The sequence below is a fragment of the Schistocerca serialis genome, chromosome 9 (genome assembly GCF_023864345.2).
Source record: "Schistocerca serialis cubense isolate TAMUIC-IGC-003099 chromosome 9, iqSchSeri2.2, whole genome shotgun sequence".
NCBI classification, from domain to species: domain Eukaryota; kingdom Metazoa; phylum Arthropoda; class Insecta; order Orthoptera; family Acrididae; genus Schistocerca; species Schistocerca serialis.
This window is the reverse complement of record NC_064646.1, coordinates 328,343,195-328,357,638: the sequence shown is the minus strand read 5'-3', so window position 1 is coordinate 328,357,638 and position 14,444 is coordinate 328,343,195. Positions and strand designations below refer to the sequence as shown.

The following is a 14,444-nucleotide window of genomic DNA, read 5'->3' as shown; positions in this document are numbered from 1 at the left end:
TTTGATCAGCTACTGTATATCATTTAATGAATAAGAGTGTTGCTAACTACATCATATTTTACAAGAACATTATCAACAGATTAAACCTTATGTAATGAAGTTTCCTCATTTTATATCGCATTATTCATTCGTCAGTTGTGCAGTTTATGATGACTGTCGTCACGAATGACTGCAGCGGTTACTAGGGTAGGCGTGGTGGTTCCTACCAATGAGAAGCGACCAAGCTAAGTCGTTATGGGCTTAAATAGATAGTGGCAGTCGTTTTTCGGACGTGGTGACAGTAGGACTTGTTCTCGGTTATGGAGACGAGGGATGTGGCGGACCTGCATCTAGGGCGTGGTACACTGAAGAGGTGGTGGAAGTGGGCATACGGCCACATGTGTGATGCATTGAAATTCAGGGAGTTGAAGTCGAGTTATGGACTTACAAATATTTAACTGCCTTGGCGATAGACTACGAAACAGTTTACCAGTGAATTTTGATTACAAATTGTAATGGGATAGTATCTGAGTCCACATTTCCCTCATTTTGAAAAGATAAAACCGCTTTAGCCATCTAAGTCCTTTATTTATAGGCACGAACGGTTTCACAGCATTTGAGCTCCACAATTAGGTGCGATCTGTACAATCTGGTAGCTAAAGACACACGAGAGTTAATAAGAACTAAAATTAAAAACTACTTACGGGATGAACATACAAAACCCGAGACATATTCAGATTGAAAAAAAGAGAGTGGAGGTTGACCCAGCGTCTATAACCAGCAAATTTTTGCTAAGATGCGGACGCCAAAAATAATATCACATAGAGTGGTGCCGTGATACCTAGAAAAGAGTAAAGTAATAAGAAGGGACTACCAGGTAGGTAAAATACTAATAAATTCCACTCACCATATGTTAGAGTATCTGGTGAACAGTGATGTTCATACGTACAACACTAGAGGGAAAAATGATATTTCCAATCCGTTATTGAAGCTGTCAGTTGCTCAAAAAGGAGTACTTATTCAGCAACAAAAATCTTTGATCAATTGCCCAACAACCTAAAGTGTCTGGCAGGTAGCAGATCAAGTTCTAAATCTAACTTAAAATCATTTCTTTTGGCCAACTCCTTCTACTCCATTGACGAATTTCTGTTTGAGCACTGGTAAAAAAAAAAAAAAAAAAAAAAAGTACCTCTAAATGTGGTTGCATGGGTAGAACTAAAAATTTCAGTAATGTTTGTGTTAGCACTATTCATGTGTGTATATATACCGTGTAATCTAACTTGTTCATCATATCGATAAAATAATCGTGAAAATGATATACGGAACACGACATAAATAAACTACACTAAACTAAGTACAGACGGCGTATCACCATCTATGGAATGATGTAAAAATTGAGCAGCTAACGGTCACTCACTTTCCTGAAATGGATTAAAAACATATTGGTAAGTATCCAGTTATTCAGTTTGAAATTGCAGTTAATCACTCTGCCCCCTCGCCCCTCCCCCAGTCCCCTCCCCCCTCCAGAAGTACCAGTATAAAACTCTTAAGGCTTACCACACAACTGGCATGGAGTAAATGATAGAACTGAATATCTACTCACACCTAAAGAGCTCAGTCGGCTGAAAGAAACGCATTGCGTTGCCAGGTGGCAGGAGGCTGAACTTACCAACGGCAAGCGCGCTCACGGGATTGTGTACTAAACAGGTAGAGTGTTAAGATGCAACTGTGAAAGCGCCAGATAGCGACATAGAGAGAGTGGTATCATGTGGAATCCACGAGAGCATCCGCGAACAACTAGACAGGCTGAATGAAGTAATTCTTCATGGAAAGGTTTGAAGAGGAGGCACTCTCTTCAGCCACATATCAACCCAAGTGCTTTTTTCGGTATGTGGATGATACCTTTGTCATCTGGCCCCATGGTAGAGAGAAGTTAGATGAGTTCCTGCTACATCTGAACTCTTGCCATCCGAACATTCAGTTCACAATGGAAATGGAGAAGGATGGACTACTTCCTTTCTTGGATGTTCTGGTGAAGAGAAAGGCAGATGGCACATTTGGACACAGTGTGTACCGCAAACCTACGCACACTGACTTATACCTACAAGCCAGCAGTTGCCACCATCCAGCACAGAAGAATGGAGTGCTCAAAACACTGGTCCACAGAGCACAAACTCTGTCAGATACTGATAGTCTGGCCACAGAAATAGAACACTTACAATCAGTGTTCAGCAGGAATGGGTACTCCTCTAGAGATATCCAGAAGGCACTTCAACCTGCTAACCGGCCAAAGGATCAAGAAGAAGAACCAGAAGAGGCAAAGAAGATGGCATACCTGCCATATGCCGGACCTATCTCTGCCAAGATAAGCAGGATTCTCCAGAAATATGACATCAAGAGCATATTTTGCCCACCCACCAAAATTGGGGCTATGCTGGGGAATGTAAAAGATGACCTGGGGCTACGCAAGCCAGGTATTTACAACATACCATGCCAGTGTGGGATGTCATACATTGGCCAGACCACCAGAACTGTGAACATCAGGTGTAAAGAACACCAGAGACATACCAGACTCAGGCAGGCAACTAAATCAGCCATAGCAGAGCATTGTCTGGAACTTGGTCATTCAATGGATTACAATGACACCAAGATTGTGACACAGACCTCAAGATTTTGGGACAGTGTCATTAAAGAAGCCATTGAGATTAAGGTCACAGACAATCTAATCAACCGTGACTCGGGATACCAAATCAGCACTGCCAGGAATCCAGCACTTGAGCTTGTGAAAACTCAACGCAGGACACTCCGGGATTCTACAAGAAATAGAAGTGGAGACCGAGAGAACAGCCGTGAGACAAGGGGTCTGACATTGGAGACCAGATCTGACACACCCCAGATCATGAACTCGACTTCAGAAGACAGCCAGGCCGGGCGCGGACGGCGGAGGGAACACCAGCGACCAGAGAGGGACAATGTAGCCGCGTCTGACGGGCGCGGACCTCAGACGGAACACAAGACGCGGCGTGGACCGATTAGGGAGCGCCCAGCACGAAACAGAAGTGGAAATCATAGTAACAGTCAGGAGATAGAGTACCCAACATCTCAGACCAGGTCTGACACACCTCAGATGATAACCACATCCGTTGAGGACGGCCAGAACGGGCGCCGACGGCAGTCGGAACATCTGCGACTGGAGGGGTCCATTGAAGCTGAGTCTGGCGGGCGCGGACCACAGATGGAACACTCGACCCGGCGCGGACCGATTAGGGAACGCCCAGCTCCTCCCAGGCATAAATACTGGACTCGATCGAGCCAAGGACCAGTCTCAGGTAGCACCTGAAGAAGACAGCGAGGCACGCTGTTGAAATATCGTGCGAGAACGACGCGAACATCCGGCTGGATTCCCGAATATCCAAGATGAGGCTGAATGAAGCCGCACTGATAAAAAGGTTGGATAATCCCTCACACTAGGTATAGAAAAGGTAAATTCGTAACAACTATTATTATTGGCAATGTTGTAAAAGGTAGGCCATAGAAAACTAGCGCGTTATGGTTTCAAAACTAATTCAAGTTAGTAGCTATATAAAAGTAAAAAAAAAAAAAAAAAAAAAAAAACTGCGACACATAACATTGTGATTAAAATAGGGATTGCGTTTTGAATATTTTCTCATATGCTCGTTCTAATAATAAACCAAGTATACACATGTAAAGACTAAGCACCTCAGTTGTATATTTGACTGGTTACTATATTAGTTTACAGTTCGTTGTACGCATTTGGCGGTGTGTTTGTATACCTGATCAGGTTCATACCATATTACCTCCTTATGAAATTGAAGCAGGAGACCGGAATTGAAAAACGTGCTGCAACTGTAACTCTGAATCAAGAAGACTATTCAAGTAAGACAACAACAACAGAAGTTGCCGTAGCCCAATCTACAGTGGTGTATATATTGCAACGGTTCAAACAAACTAGTACCATTACAAGTGTTTCGCGATCTGCAAGACATATATAGGAAAGATCAGCTCATATTTGTACAGAGTAAGCGTCACATCACTCGTACTGCAACTGAAATTCGCGAATAATTTAATAGTATGCGAGCAGCTCCAATCGCTGTCTCAACACTGCAACCCCGTGTTCGTGAACACGATTTAAGGGAGTGCATAGAGGCCAAAAAGCTTTTATTACACAAACAAAATGAGGTGAAAAGTTTCCAGTGGGAACACTAACATAAGAAGTGGAGCGTTCAGCAATTGTCGAAGGTGTTATTCACCTGATAATGTAAATTACAAGTATTTGGAAGCCATTGTCGGATCTCTGTTCGTTGACTTCGTGAAGAACGTATAAAGAGCTAGTATGGGACGCCAACGGTGAAGCATAGTTGAGGGTTGCTCACGGTGTGTGGATGTTTTGCGGGTGATGAAGTCGGTGATGTGGTGGGAATTAATGGAACGTTAAGGAAGGGAAGATATCACTGGACGCTGGTTACCACTGCAGTTCCGTCTGGCAAGACACTTGTCAGTCGTGTGTTTGATCTGCAGCATAGCAATGATCACAAACATGCTTCTAAATTGTACAGAGGCTATGTCAGTCGAAAGGAGAAATGTGAGGAAGTGAAGAATACGATTTGGCCAAGTCAGTCACCTGACTTAAATCCCACACATCTCTTATGGGATTAACTTGACAGGCAGGTTAGAAAATGGTCAGCTAACGTTGAAGACCTAGAAATAATGTTCAGACGTATAGGACTACAATATCTGCAAAATATATACAATATCTCATCTCCAGAAGGCCAAGAGTTTGTGCAGCTGTTCTGAGGGCATAGGGTGGCTACTTTGAAGAGGCTGAGAGCTGAACCATATCGTATTAATAATAGAGAGAGAAAATATTTGTTGATCTATTTACTTTGCAAGATGTCTTTGCACAGTGAAGTAAAGTATATAGGGTGATTTTTCCCACCGTGTACAAACTCTTGAGTTGATCAATGAGAGGATACGGAACAAAAAAGATGTATAATGAACTTATGCTCGGAAATGAGTGGTTTCCACGCTAGGGACCATTTACTCAACCATACACTGTTACAGAGACTGCGGTCTAATACGCGCTGTTACCATGCAGCTACAGTTACATTATGTGTTGAAAATGGTTTCCATGTGCCTCAAGGCATGCGTGTATGCACCGTAGTATGTTCTGTCTCACACGTGGACATCGGCCAAGCTGCGTCCGAAAAGTGTCAAAGGTATCATGAATACGCTGCTCCAGTGTCTCCACATCAAGAATGGGCTTTGCAGACACGATACTTCTGAGTTGGGCCAATAACCAGAAATCACACAGGTTGACATCTGGTGAACGAGCAGGTCACTGCAGCTGGTTCCCCCTCGTTCAGTCCATCGACCAGGGAAGACATGATTAATATGCGTCCGGTCGCTAACGGCGAAGTGGACTGGAGCACCATCACGTAGCAGCCATATAACCCTTGAAGTCCTCAATGGAAATTCTTCCAGCAGGGGAGGCAAAGTCATCCGCAAGAAACGCCGATAGTTCCGGTCTGTTAGCCGACCGGGAAGGAAGACTGGTTCCAAAATATGGTTGCCAATTATCCTGGCCCACACATTCCGGCTGGACTGGTGCTGGTGATTCGCTGTCACTGTACCATGGGGATTCTGCATACTATCCCACAGATGGCTGTTACTAAAGTTGAAGATATCACTGCGCATATAGCTGGCCTCATCTGTAGACAGGATGGACGACAGAAATCTTGGTATCGTGGTTGCCTGGTGAAGAAACCAGAGGCAGAACTGCCCCAATGTGTAAGGTCTGAGCCGGCCGATGTGGCCGAGCGGTTCTAGGCGCTTCAGTTCGGAACCGCGCGACCGCTACGGTCGCAGGTTCGAATCCTGCCTCGGGCATGGATGTGTGTGATGTCCTTAGGTTAGTTAGGTTTAAGTAGTTCTAAGTTCTAGGGGACTGATGACCTCAGATGTTAAGTCCCATAGTGCTCAGAGCCATTTGTAAGGTCTGCCGCTAGTAAGTACTGCACACGCTATAAGTGTAGTAACAATTATCATGGAAAATGTTCCACACTATCGTCTGAGTTATCCTGTACTGGCGGGCCAACTGCCTGGTACTGACACGGCGGTCGCCTTCCACAGTGTTAACCAAATTTTCCTCGAAGTCTGGTGTCCGAACATTTCGGGTACGTCCTTCATGATTTCCTGTTTCCTGAAACGACCCTGTCTCAGACAAGCGGCGAAACACTGTTGCAACGTTGAATACTGTGGTGCTTGTCGGCGGGGATAGGCCTCCTGATACAGCCGTGCTGCCCGACGCCCTTTGCCATTTGCCTCTCCGCAAGTAAACACAATGCCGGCAAGCTCTCGATTCGAATACGGAACCATTGTGTACGACGCTGTACCACATCTACTACAAGGTGAGTCAGCAATAAAAGTGAATCGGACACAGCATTATCAGTTACTATGGCAGGAGAGGGCACTAGGGTATGACGTATGAGGAACAATACCACCCTTTAGGCGGAAATTTTGCATTCTCCAACTGTGGCTGAATGGTATAGTGCCTATTAGACCTCAGTTTCTGTAACAATGTACACACATAAAAAAAAAAGTTTTGCAACAGCCAGGTTCCCAGAATGCCTGAAGATATACGTTGACTGTGGATATTGTATCACACACACAGTCCCTTCCACTGTTCAGAGATGTCACTAAACCCTCCCAAAGATGTAAACAACCATGCATGAGCAGTGCCTATTAGACGGAGGGGTACGACAGCCGATCAGTTCCAGTCATTCCACCAGGAGGGAGGTGCACGGCTCGTCTGTAGTTCAAATGGTTCAAATGGCTCTGAAGACTATGGGACTTAACATCTGAAGTCATCAGCCCCTAGACTTAGAACTACTTAAACCTGACTAACCTAAGGACATCACACACAACCATACCCGAGGCAGGATTCGAACCTGCGACCGTAGCAGCAGCGCGGTTCCGGAATGAAGCGCCTAGTGCCGCTCGGCCACAATGGCCAGCTCTGTAATTCAACCATGCCTAGACGATCAATACCGCATTGTTACTTTGTGCCAGGAAGGGCTCTCAATAAGGGAGGTGTCCAGGCATCTCGGAATGAACTAAAGCGATGTTGTTTGGACATGGAGGAGATACAGAGAGAGAGAGGAATTGTCTATGACATGTCTCGCTCAGGCCTCCCAGGGCTACTATTGCAGTGGATGACTGCTATCTACGGATTATGGCTCGGAGGAACCCTGACAGCAAAACCACCATGTTGAATAATGCTTTTCGTGCAGCCACAGGATGTCGTGTTACAACTCAAACTGTGAGCAATAGGCTGCATGACTCGCAACTTCACTCCCGACGTCCATGGTGAGGACCATTTATGTAACCACGATACCATGCAGCGCGGTACGGATGGGCCCAACAGTACGCCGAATGCACCGCTCAGGATTGGTGTCACGTTTTCTTCACCGATGAGTGTCTCATATGCCTTCAACCAGACAATCTCGGAGATGTGTTTCGAGGCAACCCGGTCAGGCTGAACGCCTTATACGCACTGTCCTGCGAGTTCACCAAGGTGGAGGTTCCCTGATGTTTTGGCGTGGCACTATGTGGGGCCGACGTACGCCGATGGTGGTCATGAAAGGCGCCGTAACGGCTGTCCGATACGTGAATGCCATCCTCCGACCAATAGTGCAACCATATCGGCAGCATATTGGCGAGGCATTCGTCTTCATCGACGACAATCTTCTGAATGACTTCCTTCAGGGCCGGTCGGTGTGGCGGAGCTCGACTAGAGCGGCCAGCATGTTCTCCAGACATGAACCCTATCGGACATGACAGAGATAGGTTGAGAAGGGTTAGTTTATGGACGACGTGAGGCACCAACCACTCTGAGTGATCTACACCGAATCGCCGTTGAGTAGTGGGACAATCTGGACCAAAAGTGCCTTGATGAAGTTGTGGATGGTATGCCACGACAAATGCAGGCATGAATCGAAGCAAGAGGGCGTGCTGCTGGGTATTAAAATATGGCTCTGACCACTATGCGACTTAACTTCTGAGGTCGTCAGTCGCCTAGAACTTCTTCTTCTTCTGTAGTGGTCAATCCAAGGATTGGTTTGCAACAGCTGCAATGGCAGCTTGTCTCCATTCTGTGCGTCTTTCAGCTTTTCTCTTCATTTCTTTATAGGTGTCACATCCCACATCTTTCACGATTTGATCCATGTACCTCAGTCGTGGTCTTCCTCTTGGTCTTTTTCCCTCGACATATCCCTCTATGATTGTGTTCAGGAGTCCTTTATGTCTTAATAGATGCATGTAAATTGCACTCTTCTTTTAAAAATGAAATTCCAGAAGCTTCTCTTCTCACCTGCTCTTTCCAGAACCACGTCGTTTGTGACCTTGTCGATCCATTTTATTTTGAGCATGCGTCTATAGCACCACATTTCAAAAGAATTTAGCTTCTGCTGTTCCTCTGTCCCGAGAGTCCATGTTTCACTCCCATAGCATGCCACACTCCACACATATGATTTCAAAAATCTTTTCCTGGTTTCAAGGCTGATGCTCTTAGATGTTAATATGTTTTTCTTCTTGTTAAAAGCAGCCTTTGCTTGAGCTATTCTACTTCTCACTTCTGCCTTGCTCCTTCCATCCCTGGTAATATTACTGCCCAGATAAGTAAATTTATCAACTTGTTCAAGCAGTTCATTGCCTACATGAACTTGGACTTTCACTTGACCTTCTTTGTCGCATGCCATTACTTTTGTTTTTGCTTTATTAATTCTCATATTATATTCTTCACCCATAATTTTATCCATTTTATTCAGCAGGACAACAAGATCTTCACTTTCAGCCAGGACAGCTATATCATCGGCATATCTTATCATATCTATTCTTTGGCCATGAATTACTACACCTGTCTGAATTTTCCCTTACTTTTTTCAGCGCCTCTTCAATGTATACGTTAAAGATAACAGGGGATTGTGCGCAACCTTGTCGGACACCTTTCCGTATCTGCACCTCTTCTTGTTTTGTCAGTCCACGGATAACTGCTGTCTCGTTTTTGTACAGGTTCCATATCATTTTTCTATCTTTATGGTCTATTCCTACTTTTTTGTGTACCTCAAACATCTTATCCCATTTAACATTATCAAAGGCTTTCTCTACATCTACGAAAGCTATGTATGTTTTCAGGTTCTTATCTAGTCGTTTCTATATTATTAGTTTTAGAGCCTAGAACTAAGAACTAGTTAAACCTAACTAACCTAAGGACATCACACACAACCATACCCGAGGCAGGATTCGAACCTGCGACGGTAGCAGCAGTGCGGTTCCAGACTGCAGCGCTTAGAACCGGACGGTCACTCCGGCCGGCTACTGGGTATTAGAGGTACCGGTGTGTACAGAAATCTGGACCACTACCTCTGAAGGTCTCATTGTATGGTGGTACAACATGCAATGTGTGATTTTCATGAGCAATAAAAAAGGCAGAAATGATGTTTATGTTGGTCTCTAATCCAATTTTCTGTACAGGTTCCGGAACTCTCGGAACCGAGACGATGCAAAACTTTTTTTGATGTATGTACGATTGAATAAAAGGTCTCTAGCATGGAAACCATGCATTTTCGGACGTAAGTTCATTAGACTTTTTTGTTCCGTACCTTATACTTGATAAACACTTAGAATTTGTGCCAGGTGGAAAAAATCACCCTGTATAGTTTTTAACATGACTGACGAAATTTTTTATCTTTAGTGTATCTAGGCATTTTTATCATCAGCAACTCTTTCATCTCGGGCGTCATTGCCATTTGGCTCCAAGGTTGCGTTTTATTCCCTCTACCGTACATCTACAAAGCAGATATGCCCAAATGCAGACTTCCCATCCGTTGTGTCCTGGCTGGTAGTGATTCAAATAAGTATGAACGTGACGGTGAAACGAAACAAGTACGGTCTCCCACCAATATAAGTGACAGGCTGACTCTTACTCTAGGACGTCACGGACTGTGCTGACCCGAACCCTGGCGGAGCGCGCGGCAGGTGTTGGACTCACCGCGCCGGCTCACTGGCCGTACACCTCGACGACGAAGTGGAAGCCGCGGCTGAAGTCTGACTTGAAGGTGAGCTCGACGAAGTGGTGGCCGACGCCGCCGCGCGCCACCCGCGGGTAGCCGCCGTAGCCGTCGCGCCGCTGGTCCAGCACGCGCACGCAGTGGATGGTGCGCTGGTCGCGCCCGTTCTGCGGGTAGAACCACGCCGCCTCGGCGAAGCCCAGCGGCCGGAACTCGGCCTTCACCTCGGAGCGCGCCAGCAGGCGGTCCCCCGGCTGCGGCTGGCAGTCCAGCAGGTCGTGAGCCTCCGCGTCTGCCAACACAGACGCGTGCCCGCTTTGGCCATCCTACGCCCGGTGCTCGGAATTCTCTTAAATCTCTTCCGCTAGATACACTACTGGGCATTGAACTTGCGACACCAAGAAGAAATGCAGATGATAAACAGGTATTCATTGGTCAATTATATTATACTAGAACTGACATGTGATTACATTTCACGCAGTTTTGGTGCATAGATCCTGAGAAATCAGTAACCACAACAACCACCTCTGGCCGTAATAACGGCCTTGATACGCCTGGGCATTGAGTCAAACAGAGCTTGGATGGGGTGTACAGGTACAGCTTCGTATTGTGACGAGCCAGTTGCTCGTCCACCATTGACCAGCCGTTTTCAATTGGTTAGAGATCTCGAGAATGTGCTGGCCAGGGCGGCAGTCGAACATTTTCTGTATCCAGAAAGGCCCCTACAGGACCTGCAACATGCGGTCGTGCATTATCCTGCTGAAATGTAGGGTTTCGCAGGGATCGAATGAAGGGTAGAGCCACTGGTCGCAACACATCTGAAATGCAACGTCCACTGTTCAAAGTGCCGTCAATGCGAACAAGAGGTGGCCGAGACGTGCAACCAATGCCACCCCATACTATCACGCCGGGTGATACGCCAGTATGGCGATGACGAATAAACGCTTCCAATGTGTGTTCACCTCGATGTCGCCAAACACGGATGCGACCATCATGATGCTGTAAACAGAACCTGGATTCATCCGAGAAAATGACGTTTTGCCATTCGTGCACCCAGGTTCGTCGTTGAGTACACCATCGCAGGTGCTCCTGTCTGTGATGCAGCGTCAAGGGTAACCGCAGCCGTGGTCTCCGAGCTGATAGTCCGTGCTGCTGCAAACGTCGTCGAACTGTTCGTGCAGATGATTGTTGTGTTGCAAACGTCCCCTTCTGTTGACTCAGGGATCGAGACGTGGCTTCACGATCCGTTACAGCCATGCGGATAAGATGCCTGTCATCTCGACTGCTAGTGATACGAGGCCGTTGGGATCCAGCACGGCGTTCCGTATTATCTTCCTGAATCCACCGATTCCATATTCTGCTAACAGTCATTGGATCTCGACCAACGCGAGCAGCAATGTCGCGATACGATAAACCGAAATCGCGATAGGCTACAATCCGACTTCTATCAAAGTCGGAAACGTGACGGTTCGCAGTTTTCTTCCTTACACGGGGCATCTCAACAACGTTTCACCAAATAACGCCGGTCAACTGCTATTTGTGTATGAGAAATCGGTTGGAAACGTTCCTCATGTCAGCACATTGTAGGTGTCGCCACCGGCGCCAACCTTGTGTGAATTCTCTGAAAAGCTAATCATTTGCATATCACAGCATCTTCTTCCTGTCGGTTTAATTTCGCGTCTGTAGTACGTCATCTTTGTGGTGTATCAATTTTAATGGCCAGTAGTGTAAAACCGACAAACATCAGGGACCGGTTCCTGACTGGAAATAGAGGAAAATAGCCCTTATGAATATGTGTCCGGAATGCATTGTTATCACGGTAGATGGCGCTGGCGAATGAAAGTTCCTCTGACCACGCGTCGTGTGTTTCATGTGTGTTGCAGGTTGTGTGATTGTCGCAGTTTACTGTAAGCAGACGAAAACGGTCGAGAAGCAGCACGGCTGTCACAAAACGAGTGCACCTACAGACACTATCCATATCACACGCATTTGGCGGACCGGGTTCAGCAGGATACTGAGACGAACCCCAGTACAAGCTCCAGGCAAGTGGCCCGCCACGATGGTGTAAGCCAAACTACTGTTATGTGTCTCCTGCACGATAGCTACCTCTGTCCCTATCGCCTGCAGTGACTCCAGTGGTTATCAGAAGCGGACTTCCTTGTCTGGGAAGGATTTTGTTCCGGTACGATTTGGTCTTATTGCACATGCACCGTCCTTCTGTAGACATGTTCATACAGCACTCTTTTTCTCCATTTCCAGTGAGAATTTCGTTCCTGCAGTTTGTCAGTTCTATTAATGTTGTCGTTGTTGTGGTCTTCAGTCCTGAGACTGGTTTGATGCAGCTCTCCATGCTACTCTATCCTGTGCAAGCTACTTCATCTCCCAGTACCTGCTGCAACCTACATCCTTCTGAATCTGCTTAGTGTATTTATCTCTTTGTCTCCCTCTATGATTTTTTTACCCTCCACGCTGCCCTCCAATACTAAATTGGTGATCCCTTGATGCCTCAGAACATGTCCTACCAACCGATCCCTTCTTCTTGTCTAGTTGTGCCACAAACTCTTCTTCTCCCCAGTGCTATTCGATAACTCCTCATTACTTATGTGATCTACACATCTAATCTTCAGCATTCTTCTGTAGCACCACATTTCGAAAGCTCCAAACTATTTATCGTCCATGCTTCCCTTCCATACATGGCTACACTCCATACAAATACTTTCAGAAACAACTTCCTGACATTTAAATCTATACTCGATGTTAACAAATCTTTCTTCTTCTATTAATATTCCCCTGTGTATCGAACATAAACAGCGTCGAGTGTTGAGTGATCACCGTGGAGATACTACACAGTCGTGCTCATATACAGCGTTATCATCACCTGACAGAGCAAGAAATTGGTTTCATTCTGGGTTTCCATTTCTCCATCTGGTCGAATCATGCAATATCTTCAGTTTTGAGGCATTCAGATGTGACAGTTGTCTAATGTTGGTCTCCATTAAAACTTGTCGCCAGGCACACTCGTCATACTTCCGTTCGACCACATCTGAAAACCCAAGTATCATCACCGAATTCGGAACAAAGCACGCCTTAACCGTTTTACAGCCAAAGAAACTGTTATAGGCATGCGTATTCAAATACCGAGATATATAAACTGGCCTAATACGACGCTGCGGTGGAGAGCGCCTATAAACAGTAATACAAGTGTGTGGCGCAGTTGTTAGATCGGTTACTACTGTTACAATGGCAAGTTATCAAGACGTGAGTGAGTTTGAAAAATCTATCCTCCAGAAGAGGCCATGAAGGCCCAACGTTACCGACCGGCCGCCGTGTCATCCTCAGCTCATAGGCGCCACTGGATGCGGATATGGAGGGGCACGTGGTCAGCACGTCGCTCTCCCGGCCGTATGTCAGTTTCCGAGATCGGAGTTGCTACTTCTCAATCAAGTAGCTCCTCAGTTTGCCCCACAAGGGCTGAGTGCACCCCGCTTGCCAACAGCGTTCGGCAGACTGGATGGTCACCCATCCAAGTGCTAGCCCAGCCCGACAGCGCTTAACTTCGGTGATCTGACGGGAACCGGTGTTACCACTGCGGCAAGGCCGTTGGCAAGTGAGTTTGAACATGATGTTATAGTCGGCACATGAGCGATGGGACACTGCATTTTGCCGGACGACCATTTCACGAGTGTACCGCGAATATCAGGAATCCGGTAAAACATCAAATCTCCGACATCGCTGCGGTGGGGAAAAATCCTGCAAGAACGGGACCAACAATGACTAAAGAGAATCGTTAAACGCGACATATGTGGAACCCTTCTGCAAATTGCTGTAGACTTCAATTTTACGTCATCAACAAGCGTCAGCATGCGAGCCATTCATCGATATGGGGTTTCCTAGCCAAAGACCCACTCGTGTACCGGTACCGTTGATGACTGCACGACACAAACGTTTACGCCTCGCCTGGGCCAGTCAACACCGCCATTGTACTGTTGATAACTGAAAACACATTGCCTGGTCGGATGAGTCTCATTTCAAATTGTATCGAGCGGATGGTTGTGTACGGGTATGGACACAACCTCATGAATCCATGGATTCAGCATGTCAGCAGTGGACCGTTCAAGCTGGTGGAGCCTCTATAATGATGTGGGGTGTGCATTTAAGAGAGATATGGTATCCCTGATTCGTGTAACGACTGACGGCTGGCACGGACGACACATCCTCTTTGATCACCTGGATCTATTCATGTCCATTGTGCATTCCGACGCACTTGGACAATTACAGCAGGACAATGCGACACCCTACATGTCCAGAGTTGCTACAGAGTGTCTCCAGGAACACAAGGCTGAGTTTGAATACTTCCGCTGTCCACTAAACCTCCCT

At 46.4% G+C, this 14,444-nt stretch overlaps 1 pseudogene; it reads right to left on the bottom strand.

Annotated features, from left to right (window-relative positions):
• Positions 1–13,554: 13,554 nt before the first annotated feature.
• LOC126419991 (5S ribosomal RNA) lies at positions 13,555–13,672 on the bottom strand (annotated as a pseudogene).
• Positions 13,673–14,444: the final 772 nt, after the last annotated feature.